Here is a 16,731-nt window from a genome sequence, read left to right on the forward strand (position 1 = left end):
TCTCACAATCCTAAGATCATGACCTGAGCTGCAATCAAGAGTTGAACACTTAACCAACTAAACCACCCAAATGCCTGCAAGGATTTGCGTTTTGACAGGTTCCTGAAAGAGCTGTTGCTGGGCGGGAGACTCAGCTATTGTTCGATTCATTCATTTCAGTGGCTATTTATCAGCACTTACTATGTGCCAAGCACTAGGCTAGATGTTCAAGATATCATGTTGAGCATGTAGAAAGGTTCCCATTTACATGGATTTACAATCTAGCAGGAAAGACAGTTAAACCAGAAATTATAATTTATTTATTTAAAAATTTTATTTATTTATTTGACACAGAGAGATCACAAGTAGGCAGAGAGAGTGAGAGGGAAGCAGGCTCCCTGCTGAGCAGAGAGCCCAATGCGGGACTCGATCCCAGGACCCTGAGATCATGACCTGAGCCGAAGGCAGTGGCTTAAACCACTGAGCCACCCATGCGCCCCAGAAATTTTAATTTAATGTGAAGGCTTTATAGCGAGGGTTCTTTGGAAACCTGTAGTAAAAGCATCAGGTTAGTCTCAGGTAGGGTAGGGAGGGGAAGAGTACAGGTTAGCCACCTGGGAGCAGAGACCTGAAAGACGAGCCACAGTTACCTAGGCCAAGAGAATGGGGAGGAGAGTTACATGTCTAGCAGCCACAGCTCAACTTTCTGTGTCTCTTCAACTTCCAAACCTTCCTTACCCAGGAAAGAGGGAACAAAATCATCTGTTCTGATCACCATATACACCCCCAATATTCCTGTACGCCAGGGGTGGCAGACACTGCTCATAGGTCAGCTGTGGCCTGCTACCTCTTCTGAATGGCTGGCAAGTTAATGGTTAGCAATTCAAACCATAAGCCAAGACTAGTGGCAAAATTCAAACCCAGATATCTTAAAATCTTTTTTTTTTTTTTAAGATTTTATTTATTTATTTGACAGACAGAGATCACAAGTAGGCAGAGAGGCAGGCAGAGAGAGAGGGGGAAGCAGACTCCCTGCTAAGCAGAGAGCCCGATGCGGGACTCGATCCCAGGACCCCGGGATCATGACCTGAGCTGGAGGCAGAGGCTTTAACCCACTGAGCCACCCAGGTGCCCTCAAACCCAGATATCTTAATTCAAAGTCTGTTTTCAGTCTACCGATCACATTGTACTGCAATTAGTTGTTTATATTTCCATCCCTCAAGAAGAGGCTTAAACTTGAATGATAGGTTGCTTTTTCTTATATCCATCATTTCCAGCACAGGGTGAGTCCAAAATAAATGCTTATTCAGTGATGTTCATGTAAGTAATTCCATTTGCTCCCTTGTAACAAATACTATGAAATAACACATCAAATTTTCAAATAATTTATATCAACTCTTACATACTATTTCTTCCCTTCTTCCAACAAACTTTTTAAGTTTGCTTATTTATTTGAGTAATCTCCACACCCTGCATAGGGCTCCAACTCCTGACCCCAAGATCAAGAGTCGTATGCTTCTCTGACTGAACCAGCCAGGTATCTGGTTGGGGACGGGGGTCCCTTTTCCCCTTAAATTTATTTTTTAAATTTAATTAATTAAAAAAAAAATTAACAGAGGGAGACAGTGAGAGAGGGAACACAAGCAGGGGGAGTGGGAGAGGAAGAAGGGAACCCAGTGTGGTGCTCCATCCCAGCCCCGGAACCATGACCTGGGCCGAAGGGAGATGCTTGACCAACTGAGCCACCGAGGTGCCCCTAAGATTTTATTTTATTTTTTTAAAGTAATCTCTACAATCAGTGTGGTGCTCAGACCCACAATCTCATGATCAAGAGTCACATGCTCTACTGACTAAGCCAGCCATTTCTTTCATTTATTTTTTTAATACATTTATTTTTTAAAGATTTTATTTAAGAGAGAGTGAAAGTGATCACAGAGGGAGAGGGAGAAGCAGATTTGCCACTGAGCAGAGAACCCAAGGTAGAGTTTGAGCACCACCTTGGATCCTGAGACCCTGAGACCCAGGGACCTGGAACCCTGAGACCACGACCTGAGCCAAAGGTTGACACTTAACCACCTGAGCCACCGAGGCTCCTTCCCTGTTTTTAAAAGGTTTTTATTTATTTATTTGACAGAGAGAGAGAGAGAGCCCGAGGGCACCAGCAGGGGGAACAGCAGGCAGAGGGAGAACCAGGCTCCCTGCTGAGCTAGGAGTCCAATGCTGGACTCATTCCGAGGACCCTGGCTGGAGGCTGGCGCTTAACCAACTAAGCCACTTAGGCATCCCCATTTCTTCCACTTAAAATCACAATATTTTTTAAAAGTATGATGTCATTGAAAAGTTGATTTTTCAACTTAATTTAAGATAATTAGGGGGGCACCTGGGTGGCTCAGTGGGCTCAGGCCTCTGCCTTTGGCTCGGGTTGTGATCCCAGGGTTCTGGGATCGAGTCCCACATCAGACTCTCTGCTCAGTGGGGAGCCTGCTTCCCTTCCTTTCTTTCTGCCTGCCTCTCTGCCTACTTGTGATCTCTGTCAAATAAATAAAATCTTTTAAAAAAAGATAATTAGGAATATTTTGTGCTATAGCAAAAGACCTTCGGGGACTACTAAGTTAAATTTATATGCAGCTGCTTGATCGTATAGTAAATAATCTCAGAATGTTAGATATCTCTAGTTTCTGTCAGCTTTTTGTAGTATCTATTCCTTTGTCAGCTATCAGTTACAGCTCCTTCTCCCTTCTTTAAATTTGCTGTTGCTGTCTTTTATAGATTCAGAACCTAGAAATTTAATCTTATTAGAACTGTATTATAAAGTAGGAGCAGATCGTTTGAGGCTAATACTTGTGAGTAAAGTGAAAAGTGAGGTGTTTTTGTTCTTAAGGATTTTGTACCTGTTGGAGAGATTGAACATACTGGGAACAGGCATAGTGTAAAAGTATAATAACTTCAAACTTGTATACTCCATTGCCTACTTAATGTCTCTACGTGGATGTCTAATATGCATCTCAAACTTAATGTTTCCGCCTGGCTTCTTCCCACAGCCATCCCCATTATTAGGACATAAAGACTATCCTTCCAGTTACTTGAGCCTAAAACCTGAGACTCATCCTTGATGCCTCTGTCTCTGCAGCATTTCCCATCTGATCACGTTTTACCTTCAGGATTCATACTGAATCTGATCACCATTTCTGCTGCTACCACCAAGATTCAAACTGCCATTCTCTCTTTCCTGGGTTATTACTACATTTAGCCTTCTGGCTTATTCCCTACTTCTGCTCTTGTCTCGATACGCATCCAGAATGATCCTCTGATAAGTCAAATTAGATTGTCAGTCCTTTGCTCAAAACCTTCCAGTGGTTTTCCATCTCAGAGTAAAACACCAAGTTCTGACAGTGGCCTAAAAGACTGTAGAGTCTGTTCTCAGTTTACCTCTCTGGCCTAATTACCTATGACTCTTTACTCTTCATGTCCCTTCAGCCACAGTGACATTGTTGCTTTTTTTCTAAGATCCAGGTTGTTCCTTCTTTAAAGTCTTTATGCTTCCTAGTACCTCTCCCTGAAATGCTTCTCCTGTATTGGTAGCATGGCCTTTCCTCTTTCTTTTTCTTTCTTTTTTTTTTTTTTTCCCCTCTTTCTTTCTTTAGGTGTAAGGCTCAAATGTCACCGTATCAGTGAGGCCCTGGCTCTATTTCCCTTACCCTGTTTTCTTTTTCTCCATAGCATTTACCAACATGCGATAGGCCGTGTGCATATGCATATGTAATTAATTAATTTTAACTTTGAAATTTTTAAATTTTTATTTCTTTGAGAGAGAGTAATAGAGAGTGAGAAAGATCATGAGCAAGGGAAGGGGCAGTGGAGAGGGAGAAGCAGACTCCCCACTGAGCAGGGAGCCCAAAGTGGGGCTCTGTCCCTAGACCCCGAGATCATGACCTGAGCCGAAGGCAGATGCTCAAATGACTGAGCCACACAGGCGCCCTTAATTTTAATTTTAAAAATTTATTTCACTGTTGTCTCCCCATAGGTGTAGAATAGGGACTGGCAAGCCAAAAAAATGGCCAGCTGCCTGTTTTTGTAAATAAACTTGAATCAGAACACAGCCATGCTCATACATCAGTGCATTGTCTGTGGCTGCTCTGACACCAACAGCAGAGCTGAGTACTGTTGACAGAGACCATATGGCCTGTAAAGCCTACAGTGTCTGCTGTCTGGCCCTTTACTGAGAAATTTTGTTTGCTGACCCTTGGACCAGAACGATATCTGGCACACAGTAGGTGACTGAGTGAACACAAAGTAAATGCTAAGTGGAAGGGTACAAACTCTAAATTACTAGTGAGGTTATGGGTTAATATTTCAAAAGTTGTTACTAGATTTTAATTATTAGGATGATTTGGGAATATGTCAACTGTAATAACTTATTTGAGCTGAAGTTCTTGAATTTATTCAGGCATTACTACCCGATAGCAGAGATGGGCCAACTTTTTGAACGCTACACCTAAATTGGAGATGATAGTGTTCCGAGGTGCAAAATCCTTTTAAATACCAGCTTTTATATGGTGTTACAGAAAGAACTCTAGATAATGAGTTGGTGGGAGTTATTGGTTGTATGCTATGAAAAGCATGAGCTGAAATAAATGTGTACAGTTCTCAATCACTTATGCTAGAGGATGGACATACAGAATAGATAATACATTGTGTTTGACTTTGGAACACATTTTGGATTGCAATGGATTAACCTCACTATTCCAGGTACTTCTAATAGTGTATTTAAGTAGCATAGTAAAATTAAACTGTAAAACCCAGCTCAGAAGAATCTGGAAAATTGTATTGCTTCTGGCATCCTGTCTTTGTCCACATCTTACCTTTTTATTTTATTTATTTTTATTATTTTAATTTTTTTGAGAGAGCGCATGATGGGGGTGGCAGAGGGAGAGCCAGGGCAGAGTCAGACACGGGGATCAACTTCACAATCCTGAGATCATGACCTGAGGTGAAATCAAGACTTGGGTGCTTACCTGACTGAGTCACCAGGAGCACCCCCCTGCCCCCCGCAGTCTTACCTTTTTAAAAACTACATCTAGGGGATAAATAATACCATTCATGCACCTGTGTGAAGAGGTGGAGAAGATTTTAGAAGTATTCTAGTTTTATTTATTTATTATTACTTTTTATTTTTATTTATTTTTTAAAGATTTTATTTGACAGAGAAAGACACAGCAACAGGGAGAGAGGGAACATAAGGAGGGGAATGGGGGAATGGGCAAAGCAGGCTTTCTGCAGAGCAGGGAGCCTGATGTTGGGCTCGATCCCAGGACACTGGGATCATGACCTGAACCAAAGGCAGATGCTTAATAACTGAGCCACCCAGGTACCCCTAGTTTTTAAAGATTTATTTATTCATTTGTCAGAGAGAGAGAGTGAGTGAGCACGGGAGAGTGCACAAGCCCTGGGAGAAGCAGACAGAGGGAGAAGCACGCTTCCCATTGAGCAGGGAGCCTGATGTTGGACTCCATCCCTGCACCTTGGGATCATGACCTGAGCTGAAGGCAGACGCTTAACTGATTGAGCCACCCAGGTGTCCCAGTATTCTAGTTTTAAAAGTCCTTTACTGGGGCGCCTGGGTGGCTCAGTGGGTTAAGCCGCTGCCTTCGGCTCAGGTCATGATCTCGGGGTCCTGGGATCGAGCCCCGCATCGGGCTCTCTGCTCCGCGGGGAGCCTGCATCCTCCTCTCTCTCTCTGCCTGCCTCTCTGCCTACTTGTGATCTCTCTGTGTCAAATAAATAAAATCTTTAAAAAAAAATAAAATAAAAGTCCTTTACTATTAATTGAGCTGAGTATAGAGAAGGAATGTTGGACTATATACTGCATGCTTAGAAAATAAATGTAATTTAAGCAAATGATAAAGAATTACGGAGTCAGGGCTGGGAGAAACTTCATTCAGTATATATTTGAATGTACAAGAGCCACTTTATTAGACTGGGTTACAGAGGTATTGAATAAGACAGTTGTTGCCCTCATGAGACTTAATGTCTAATCCTCCTCCCCAGTCTCCATCTCACCTCATTTTATGTTGTATATTGGAATCTAAAGCTTGAGAGAGCAAGTAGTTTCCCCAGGGTTCTGGAGATTGTTACTGGTAGAATGGAACTAGAAGCAAGTTTCTTACATGGGAGATAAAGGCAAAATATCGATTCATTTATGCACAGTTTTGAGTGCTCACTAATGTGTTTATCCCTATATTCAGTACTGGAAGATACGGTGGTAAGTGGAAGGGCACAGTTTCTTTTTTTTTTTTTTTTAAGTATAGATTTTATTTATTTATTTGACAGACAGAGATCACAAGTAGGCAGAGAGGCAGGCAGAGAGAGAGGAGGAAGCAGAGAGAGGAGGAAGCAGGCTCCCCGCCGAGCAGAGAGCCCGATGCGGGCTCGATCCCAGAACCCTGGGATCATGACCTGAGCCGAAGGCAGAGGCTTTAACCCACTGAGCCACCCAGGCGCCCTCTTTTTTTTTTTTTTTTTTTTTTAATTTATTTGGCAGAGATCACAAGTAGGCAGAGAGGCAGGCAAAGAGAGAGATGGGGAAGCAGGCTCCCTGGTGAGCAGAGAGCCCAATGTGGGGCTCAATCCCAGGACCCTGGGATTATTACCTGAGCTGAAGGCAGAGGCTTTAACCCACTGAACCACCCAGGCACCCCGAAGGGCACATTTTCTTGATGTAGAGCTTAAAAGGAATTTTTTGAGGGGAATCCAGAATGTTTTCCACTATGTTGCATTATACTATTTATAATCTTTAATCTCATAGGAAGGTTAGGAACTCTCAAATATTGATTCTTCAGTGTGACTAAGTTCAATAAGTTTAGTGTTTTTCTGACACCCAAAGTCAGTTTTATTGAAGGATTGGGACTTTTGCATGAGGAGGGAAGAACGAAGTAGTTATGGATTCTCTGTGGGAAGTGACCTTTGTTTATTTCAGAATTTGTGGGGCACCTGGGTGGCTCAGGCGTTAAGCATCTGCCTTTGGCTCAGGTCATGATCCCAGGGTTCTGGGATCGAGCTCTACATCAGGCTCCCTGCTCAGCAGGAAGCCTGCTTCTCCTTCTTCCACTCCCTCTGCTTGTGTTCCCTCTCTCCCTGTGTCACTCTCTGTCAAATAAATAAATAAAAATCTTTAAAAGAAAATCTTAAAAAAAAAATTGTATAGAGCCTAAACTTTTGCCCTATGAGTAAGAAAGAACCTTTTTTCTTTTCAGTAGCTGTGCTATCAGGACCTAGAACCCAGGCTGATTTTTAAAATCAGCCATATTGTGGGTTAAATAGACTTTTCACACTAACCTCTTTCCTTTTAGTTACCCAAGCTTTGGGCATAAGTAATATTCAGTGGTCAAAGAATCACATCTAGGGGCGCCTGAGTGGCTCAGTTGATTAAAGCCTCTGCCTTTGGCTCAGGTCACAATCCTGGGGTCCTGGGATCAAGCCCCGCATCAGGCTCTTTGCTCAACAGGGAGCCCGCTTCCCTTCCTCTCTCTCTGCCTGCTTCTCTGCCTACTTGTGATCTCTGTCTGTCAAATAAATAAATAAAATCTTAAAAAAAAAAAAGTATCACATCTAAAGCAGAACACATATTTTATTCTTTAAAATTTCTTCTCAAACTGATTGTGATTATATTTGACTTTTTCTTCTCAGTGCTTGCTTGCTAAAAAAAAAAAAAATCAAACATTTGACAGTCTAGGGAAGAGTGAAAAAGGTTAATTAAACTGCTGCTAAATAATTTAGGATGTTTTAGTTATTTGGTGGCATAGACGATTAAGGCTTTTTTCCTTAAAATGTCTAATTGGGAATGCTTTCACAATGGAGACTTTTCAGAGTAAGTTGTCTTCACCTCAGGCTTCCTTGCTCTTCCTGTTCCAGAGTGTCTTCTTCCATTCTACTGGGACCAATTAGTTTTGGCTCAGTGGTTTTAGTTTCTCTGTGGAAGGTGAGCTTAACCATGTTTATAATCTGTGAACATTAATTCTCTGCCAGTGATCTAAAACACATTGAATTGGGTATCTTCAAATGCAGATGATTTATTTTCCCGGGATTTAGATCACAGCATTTAAAAATGGAAAGACCTGGGGAGCCTGGGGGGCTCAGTTAGTTGAATCTCTGACTCCTGATTTGGTTCAGGTCATGAGATTAGGCTTCACCCTCAGGACAGAGAGTCTGCTGGAGATTCCCTTTCCTCCTTCCACTGCCCCTCCCCGTGCTGGTGCTCACTAAAGAAATAAATTAATTAAATAAATTCTTTAAAAAATGCCTCTTTAAAAAATTTTTTTAAAATTTATTTATTTGAGAGAGAGTGAGAGAGACAGCATGAACAGGGCAGAGGGAGAGAGAGAAGCAGACTCTCCACTGAGCAGGGAGCCCAACACGGGACTTGATCCTGGGATGTTGGAGTCATGATCTGAGCCAAAGGCAGATCCTCAACGGACTGAGCCACTCAGGTGCCTGCAAAAATGCCTCTTTATAAAAAAAGGAAGAGACCGTAGAAACAGTAGTTATTATATATTAGTGATGATTATTCTAGTTCTGTTGCAGGTATAACCACATTTTTTTTTTAAAGATTTCATTTATGACCGTTATAGCGAGAGAGAGAACACAAGCATGGGGAAGCTGTAGAGGGAGAAGCAGGCTCCCTGCTGAGCCAGGAGTCTGATAAGGGGCTTGATCCCAGAACCCTGGGATCAAGACCCAAGCCGAAGGCAGATGCCCAATACTGTGCCACCCAGGCGCCCTATAACCACATTTGACAACACCACAAATTAGTGTTATATTGTAGAGGAGGTAGTATGACTACCAGTCTCAAATTACTTAATCATTTCAAAAATAATTGTAAAATAACTGAAATAATATGAAACTGAAATAATAAGAAACATGGACTACGTGTATAAATGTGGGTGATTTTAAATAACATTGGCTTACAATTTGAAACATAATTGTCACATTGTAATTATGTATATGTTAGTTCAGTCATAAAATATCTTTTAGCGTGATCAAATGAAGATCAAATCAAATATTTCGGTGGGTGCTGGAGAGAAGCTGGATGAGCTGAAATGTTGTTTGGTGTCATTTGGTTGGTATATACAGCAAGGCAGTCTAAGTAAGTGTGACCTTCTGGCATTTCAGGCTGGGGTCTCCAGGCACGCTGTTACAGTTATCTATTGCCAAGGGATAAAAACTACTTCTAACTTGGTGCAGAACTCTTAAGGTTCTGGGTGTTGACTAGGCTTATCTAAGTGATTCTTGTACAAGTTCTTTCATGCACTTGTGTCTGATGGGCCTTGCGTTCTTTCCTTCTAGACTCACAGCTCTGGCCCTTGAGCAGGGAAATGCAAATAACGAGGATCTGAAATAACTCCTTGAACTTCACTGTCTCTGTTTCTGTGTAGTCCCAGCATAGGGGCTTCATAGCACCCAGAATTCTTACATGGAGGCTTAGGGCTCCAAAAGCACTTGTTCTGAATAAGAGAATCAGAAGGGTGGTGTATTGTCTTTTATGACCTAAATTCAGAATCAGTGTCATTTCTGCTGCATTTTATTCATTAGAAATGGGTCATTAAGGCCAACCCATGTTCAAAGGGAAGGGAATTAGACTCCACCTCTTTCTGGGAAGATTGTCAAGAATATGCAGACATATTTCAAAGCCACTTTGGTTGTTCTTCTGGCCACAAATTTACATTCCTCCCAAGTGCAAAACACACTTACCCCTTCTCAGACGGGTCTTTGTTTTTGTTTTTTTGTTTTTCCTTTTTTTAAAGATTTTATTTATTTATTTGACAGACAGAGATCACAAGTAGGCAGAGAGGCAGGCAGAGAGAGAGGAGGAAGCAGGCTCTCTGCTCAGCAGGGACGCGGGGCTCCATCCCAGGACCCTGAGACCATGACCCGAGCCAAAGGCAGAGTCTTTAACCCACCGAGCCACCCAGGCGCCCCTGTTTTTAATATGGAACACTTCACAAATTTGAGAATTTGCATGTCATCTTTGGGCAGGGGCCATGCTAGTCTTAACTGTATTGTTCCAATTTTCGTGCCTGTGCTGCCAAAGTGAGCACAAAGGGGTCTTACCTCATGTGTCATCATGCTCAGGCTTGAGGTCTAGAATCTTGTCATCTAAAGCAGATCCTGGTGCAGGTTAGACTATTTGGATAGTGTTCCTCATGTGTAGCTCCCTGGGTACCATTACTTTCACTTTGAGGACCTGTAAGCTAAAGAGAAATGTTATCTCTCCCTAGCCACCCAATATGCAACAGTGGACAGGCATAAGATAAACACTATGGATGCTTCTGTTAAAAAATAAAAGAAAAATGTAAGGAACATAATAGTTGCTGGCCCACAGCAAATCTGAAATCCAGCCAGGCCCATAGCATCCCTTCTGTGATTAGGGCTCTGCTGTATTGCGGAGGAACCATCCTTCATATCTCTTGGTTTTGCCCTTTGAATTCGCCTTCCTTTTCCATAAAACATACCCTTTGTTTGTAGCTGAGTAATACCCTAAACCATAGGGTTTGAACATGAAGGGGGTGTTTGTCCCAAAAACCTCTTTTCATTTTGTACTGTCTTTTTTTAGTCCAAGATGACAGTGTTTCTCAACATAGAATTCTCTGTGAATCCTTTTGAGGGGTTCACTCTGTTAGACAAAAGCCACACTCAATCATACGTCTTTCTCTACCTTAGGCTCTGTAGAAGAGGAAAAAGTTTTCCTTGACCTCTTAAGATCCTGGCTGGGTCTGAAAATTAAATTGACAAAGACCGATTAAAAGGATACACATGTATTTAATATAAGTTTTATGTGACAGGGGTACTTTTATCAGTAAATGAAGACCTGAAGAAATGTTTATTTTTTAAGTTTTTATTTAAATTCCAATTTAAAAAATTCCAGTTAACTTACAGTATAATACTAGTGTCAGGTTACAATATAGTGATTCAACATTTATATACACCCCCTGGTACTCATCACAAGTGCTTTCCTTCATCCCCATCACCTATTTCCCCGTTCCCGCGTTGCCACACCCATCTCCCCTCTGGTAACCATCAGTTTGTTTTCCATAGTTAAGAGTCTGTTTCCTGGTTTGCCTCTCTCTCTTTTTTTTCCCCCATGCTCATTTGTTTTGTTTCTTAAATTCCACATATGAGTGAAGTCATATGGTATTTGTCTTTCTCCTAGTGACTTACTTCACTTAGCTTATTGCTGTCTAGTTCCATCCACATCGTTGCAAATGGCAAGATTTCATTCTTTTTTATGGCTGAGAAATACTCCATTGTGTGTGTGTGTGTGTGTGTGTGTGTGTGTGTGTGTGTGTGTATGTATGTACTACAACTTCTTTATCTATTTATCTGTCGATAGACACTTGAGCTGTTTCCATAGTTTGGCTATTGGAGATAATGCTGCTTTAAACAATGGGGTGAATGTATCCCTTTGAATTAGTATTTTCATATTCTTATTTTTTCTCTGAAATTTTATTTATGTTTTTATTTTTTTGCTTGCTTCCTAGGACTTTATTTTTTAATTTAAATTCAGTTAACTATCACAATGTATTATTAGTTTCAGAGGTAGAGATCATTGGTTTCATCAGTTGTATATAACACCCAGTGCTCATTGCATTACGTGCCCTCCTTAAAGCTCATCACCCTGGGGGCCCCTGGGTGGTTCAGTCGGTTAAGCCTCTGCCTTCAGCTCAGGTCATGATCCCAGGATCCTGGGATCGAGCCCCACATCAGGCTCTCTGCTCAGTGGGGAGCCTGCTTCCCCCTCTCTCTCTGCCTGCCTCTCTGCCTACTTGTGATCTCCATCTTTCAAATAAATAAATAAATAAATAAAAATTTAAAAAAAAAAAAAAAAAAAAAAAAGCTCATCACCCAGTTCCCCCAACCCCTCACCCCACTCCCCTCCGGCAACCTTCTGTTGTTTCCTATGATTAAGAGTCTCTTATGGTTTGTCTCCCTCTCTGATTTCCTCCTGTTTTATTTTTTCCTCTCTTCCCGTATGATCCTCTCTTTTGTTTCTTAAATTCCATGTATGAATGAGATCATATGATAATTGTCTTTCTCTGATTGACGTATTTCAATTAGCATAGTACCCTCTAGTTGCATCCGCGGTATTTTTGTATTCTTTGGGTAAACACCTAGTGGGGCAATTGGTGGGTTGTAGGGTAGTTATATTTTTAACCTGAAGAAATGTTTAAGCCTTAGTATTTTTATGCTGTGTTTGATTAAGCATGGGCTGTTGTGGAGAAATGTAAGACAAAGAGTATGAAGAAAGTATGGTAAACTGGGGGAAATTTAGCAAGGCCTGTTTGTTTGGATTCTTCTCTATGTCTCTGTGCCTTTGGAGGTAAGAATGCTCCCTTATTCCACATGTAGGGAGGGCACCTCTCATATGAGAGTTTTATGACCTGCTTCAGGGCAGAAGAGCAGGGGAAAGGTCAGAATGACCTTCCTGCTTCTGCCATTTTCTCGAGCACCTTTAGCTTAAAATATTCAGTATGTCAATATACCTTATTTTAGGGCAGCATGTCCTGAACCCTCTCAGCTCCATTTTAAGTTTTTGTGGGACAACACCTTTAAGATTCTTAGATGTCTTTTTGTTTGAAAGGAATTGTGAGGAACCACCTTAAATTAAATCTCTGTTGAAGTCTACACTAGGGTTGGTCAGCTATTGCCAGTGAGTTAAGATTTGCTTTTACATTTTTAAAGAGTTGTAAAAAAGAAGAAGAAGGAGGAGGGGGAGGGGGAGGAGGAGGAAAAGAATGTTCAACAGAGACTGTATATGGCCCTCAAAGTCTACAACATTTATCTTCCCCTTTATGGAAAATGCCAATCCTTGGTCTAAACAAATGTTTAATCTTTAGACCATGTGTCCTTGGGTTTGATCTTTCTCCAGAAGGTGTTTCTTAGTTTTTTAAAAAAGATTTTGTTTATTTATTAGAGAGAGAGATAGCAAGAGAGCACAAGCAGGGAGAGTAGCAGGCGGAGGGAGAAGGAGCTGGATGATGTGGGGCTCCATACCATGATGTGAGCGGAAGGCAGACGCTTAAGCGACTAAACCACTGAGGTGCCCCTGGGCATTTCTTAATTTGAGAAATGTTTGCTATATGGGAGTAAGAAACAGTTTTATTTTTGGACCTACCAAGTCCTGACTCCTTTATATTTCCTCTATTTTTTGAAAATTATTCTTCTCATCTCTGTACCTGTACTTTATGATACTTAGCTGAAAAACACCAGTTGACACTTTTGATATTCTTTTTTTTTTTTTTAAAGATTTTATTTATTTATTTGACAGAGAGAGAGGGAGCACAAGCCAGGGGGAGTGGGAGAGGGAGAAGCAGGCTTCCCAGCCAAGCAGGGAGCCTGAGGTGGGGCTCGATCTCAGGACTGTGGGACCAAGACCTGAGTGGAAGGCAGATGCCCAACGACTGAGCCACCCAGGTGCCCCCCCTTTTGATATTCTGCTGGAAATTTCCTTACCCATATTCATCAGTTCATTGGTTATATTTTCTGTTTTCAACATTATTTCAAGTGACGGCTTTGCTAAACTTTCCACTTATCTAATAGGATTTTCCTTTCCTTTAGCTTTCAGTAACACTTTTCTCACTTTCTTTTAAGCCAAGGATCAGCAACTTTATTCTGTCAAGGGCCAGACAATACATATTTTAGGCTTTGGACCCTGTGGTCACTGGCACATCTACTTAACTTTGCTGTCTAGTGAGAAGGCACCCACAGACAGTATGTAGATGAACAGGTGGGGCTGTGTTTCAGAAAAACTATTTACCAAAGCAGGTAGCGGTTTGAATTTTGCTGGTAGACTGTAGTTTGCTGACCCCTGTTTTAAGTCTTTATTGACAGCTTCCTTGAGGCTTTTCCTAACAGTGACATTAAGACCCTTTCAGGCTCTCACTAACACTTTCCGCTACTTCTGACTTTGTCCTGCCCTCTAATCTGGAAGCCAAATGTTTACATTTTTTAGAAGCAACTCTATAACCAAAATCTGCTTTGGTTGTCTATTGCTGTGTAATACATCATCGCAAACCTCGTGGTATAAAACAACAATCTTTTTTTTTTCAGTCTGTTATGGTTCTGATGTTTGAACCTGACTAGGCAGTTTCTTCTCAGTATTTTTCATGAGGAAGCAATCAGATGATAGCTGGGTTAGAATCATTTAAAAGGCTTCCTCTCTTACACAGTTGGAGGCAGATGTACTTGGGCCTGGAGTCATCTTCTGGGATTCCTCATCCACAGATCAGGCGGCTGGGCTGGAAAGACTCAAGCAGCTGGCACTTCTTGGACATCTCTATAATTATGACATCTTATCTCCTACCCAGGCCAGCATGAGGGCTTTAGGGTAGCTGGATATCTTAGCTGGTGATTCCAGAGTCCAGAGTTGCCTGTCCTCAGAGAGTGAGTGCCAGGCAGAAGTTTTATCACCTTTTATAATCTAAAATCACCTTTTATGACCTTACTCAGTGTCACTTCTGCTTCATTCTCTTCATGGGGAGGAGAATTAGACTCTACGTTTGATGGGAGTAGGATCGAAGAATGTATAAACTTGTTTTAAAACACAACATGTTCCACACATACACCTATCAACACGTTTTGGAAGCTAGAATATAGGTTATACTTTGTTAGAGCAGGCTTTCTTTTCCCCATTCATGGGGGTAGAGGTAGGAGAACATGTCCTTTCATTTAATGTTCAAGAATGGACGGCTGCGGGATGCCTGGGTGGCTCAGTCCATTAAGCCTCTGCCTTTGGCTCAGGTGATGATCCCAGGGTCCTGGGATGGAGTCCCGCAACCAGCTCCCTGCCCAGTGGGGAGCCTGCTTCTCCCCCTGCGCGTTGCTCCCCTGCTTGTGCTTTCTCTTTCTCTGACGAAAGAAGGAAGGAAATCTTAAAAAAAAAAAAAAAAAAAAAGGAGGGGTGCCTGGGTGGCTCAGTGGGTTGAGCCTCTGCCTTCTGCTCAGGTCATGATCCCAGGGTCCTGGGATCGAGCCCCACATTGGGCTCTTTGCTCCTCAGGGAGCCTGCTTCCCCCCTCTCTCTCTGCCTGCCTCTCTGCCTACTTGTGATCTCTCTCTCTCTGTCAAATAAATAAATAAAATCTTTAAAAAAAAGAAAAGAATGGAGGTGTGGAAGAGCTGTGGAAGGAGACTTCACAGCAACAAGCACCTCTTTACAGAAAGAAACAAATAACTCTTTTCTTCTAGAGATAAGTCCTGGAAACTTGGGACTTCACATTCTTTTTCCTTTTGTAGGAGAGTAGGCGTAATGGTGCTTCCATCAAAAGAGAAAACAAAAGAAACAAAGAAGAAAAACTATCAAATTGTAGAAAATTCTACCATTTACAGATTTGTTTGACTCTCTGGGTAACATTTTTATAAGGGATAAAGAGTAGGTGTGCCTGTTTGTCATTTTCAATTTCATTTGGATTAGTTTAGCTAGCTCTCTTAATGCTGGCAGGGATGCTTCTAAGGGAAAATTTGAAAAGTGAGTAGATGGGCACCTGGGTGGCTCAGTGGGTTAAGCCGCTGCCTTCGGCTCAGGTCATGATCTCGGGGTCCTGGGATCGAGTCCCACATCAGGCTCTCTGCTCAGCAGGGAGCCTGCTTCCCTCTCTCTCTCTCTCTCTCTGCCTGCCTCTCTATCTACTTGTGATCTCTCTCTGTCAAATAAATAAAATCTTTAAAAAAAAAAAAAGAAAAAAGAAAAGTGGGTAGATGATAGAAATGATTTTAAATTTGAGGACTCCAGAGCAAGTGGTAAAGCAGGTTATAAGAAACTTTGAATAGCATTAAGGTATGGTCTCTAGAACTGTCTACTGCCTGATCCCACCTGAAGAGATTTTGCTCACCTTATATAGTGAGCTGGCTCTGGAGTTAAAACATTCAGAAAATTTGGGGTATTTTATGGTATGTGTTTATAGAGGCTATTGTGTTATTCCCCCCCCCCCCCCCCCCCCACCGCCTTTTCTCACTAGATGAAAGGAGAGCGGCAGTGAGTATGTTCTGCTGTATTTATTTATGGTCAAAGAACCAATGTGAATATTGCATTTTTGTGTTCTTTCCTTTTTGTTTTTTCTTCCCCTTTTGCTTCTTTCTTCACCTTTCTTTCTGGATTTGTACATCATGAGAGATTCACCCAAATTCTCTGATGATCCAAAAAGAGAAGATAGCTTAGGGAATAGGAAGTTATTATAGAATTAACTGCCTGCCATACTCTTCCCATTTCTAGAGTACAAGTGCTTGTATTTAATCACTTACCTGTTTTATTTTTCTTGGTTTCCAGATTTGTATATGTTGTTGAATTGAGGGTAGAGAGAAAAGGCTTTTATTTTAAATGATTCAGTTATTTTTTTTACTTGGAACTTGAAAGATGCTTTTACGAAGCTTTGGTAGAATCCTCTAAACACATGCCAGTTGGTGGTGGTGTAAGAACCTTCCAAAGAGTCAGGAAAGAACATTTTGGAATGAGTTACATTCCCAAGAAGGAGCACAGTACATACCTATCTTGAACTCCTGAAAATGTAGACTTCTCACTATATAGTCTTTTAACTTAAGTTACAATTTGGAAGAGGCAAGTCTCCTTTTGGGATTAGCTTTCTATAACTTTCACTTGTTTTGTTTGTCTGCATTCCCTTTTTTCCCCTATTTGGCACATATTACCAAATGAAGGGTACCTGTTGGTTTGGAGGGAGTAAAGGTGAGGAGAAGGAAGAGTTA

General features: G+C 41.6%; 1 protein-coding gene and 1 non-coding gene across 3 annotated transcripts in view; one reads left to right on the plus strand and one right to left on the minus strand.

The window, feature by feature from the left end:
* The window catches only part of SPATS2 (spermatogenesis associated serine rich 2), a 158,882-nt gene that overhangs the window by 45,029 nt on the left and 97,122 nt on the right, over positions 1–16,731 (plus strand). The window lies entirely within an intron of this gene.
* LOC123947784 lies at positions 9,968–10,073 on the minus strand. The gene has a single exon (XR_006819823.1). It is a non-coding gene; the product is annotated as a U6 spliceosomal RNA (small nuclear RNA).

Source organism: Meles meles, chromosome 7 (assembly GCF_922984935.1).
Source record: "Meles meles chromosome 7, mMelMel3.1 paternal haplotype, whole genome shotgun sequence".
Classification (NCBI taxonomy): domain Eukaryota; kingdom Metazoa; phylum Chordata; class Mammalia; order Carnivora; family Mustelidae; genus Meles; species Meles meles.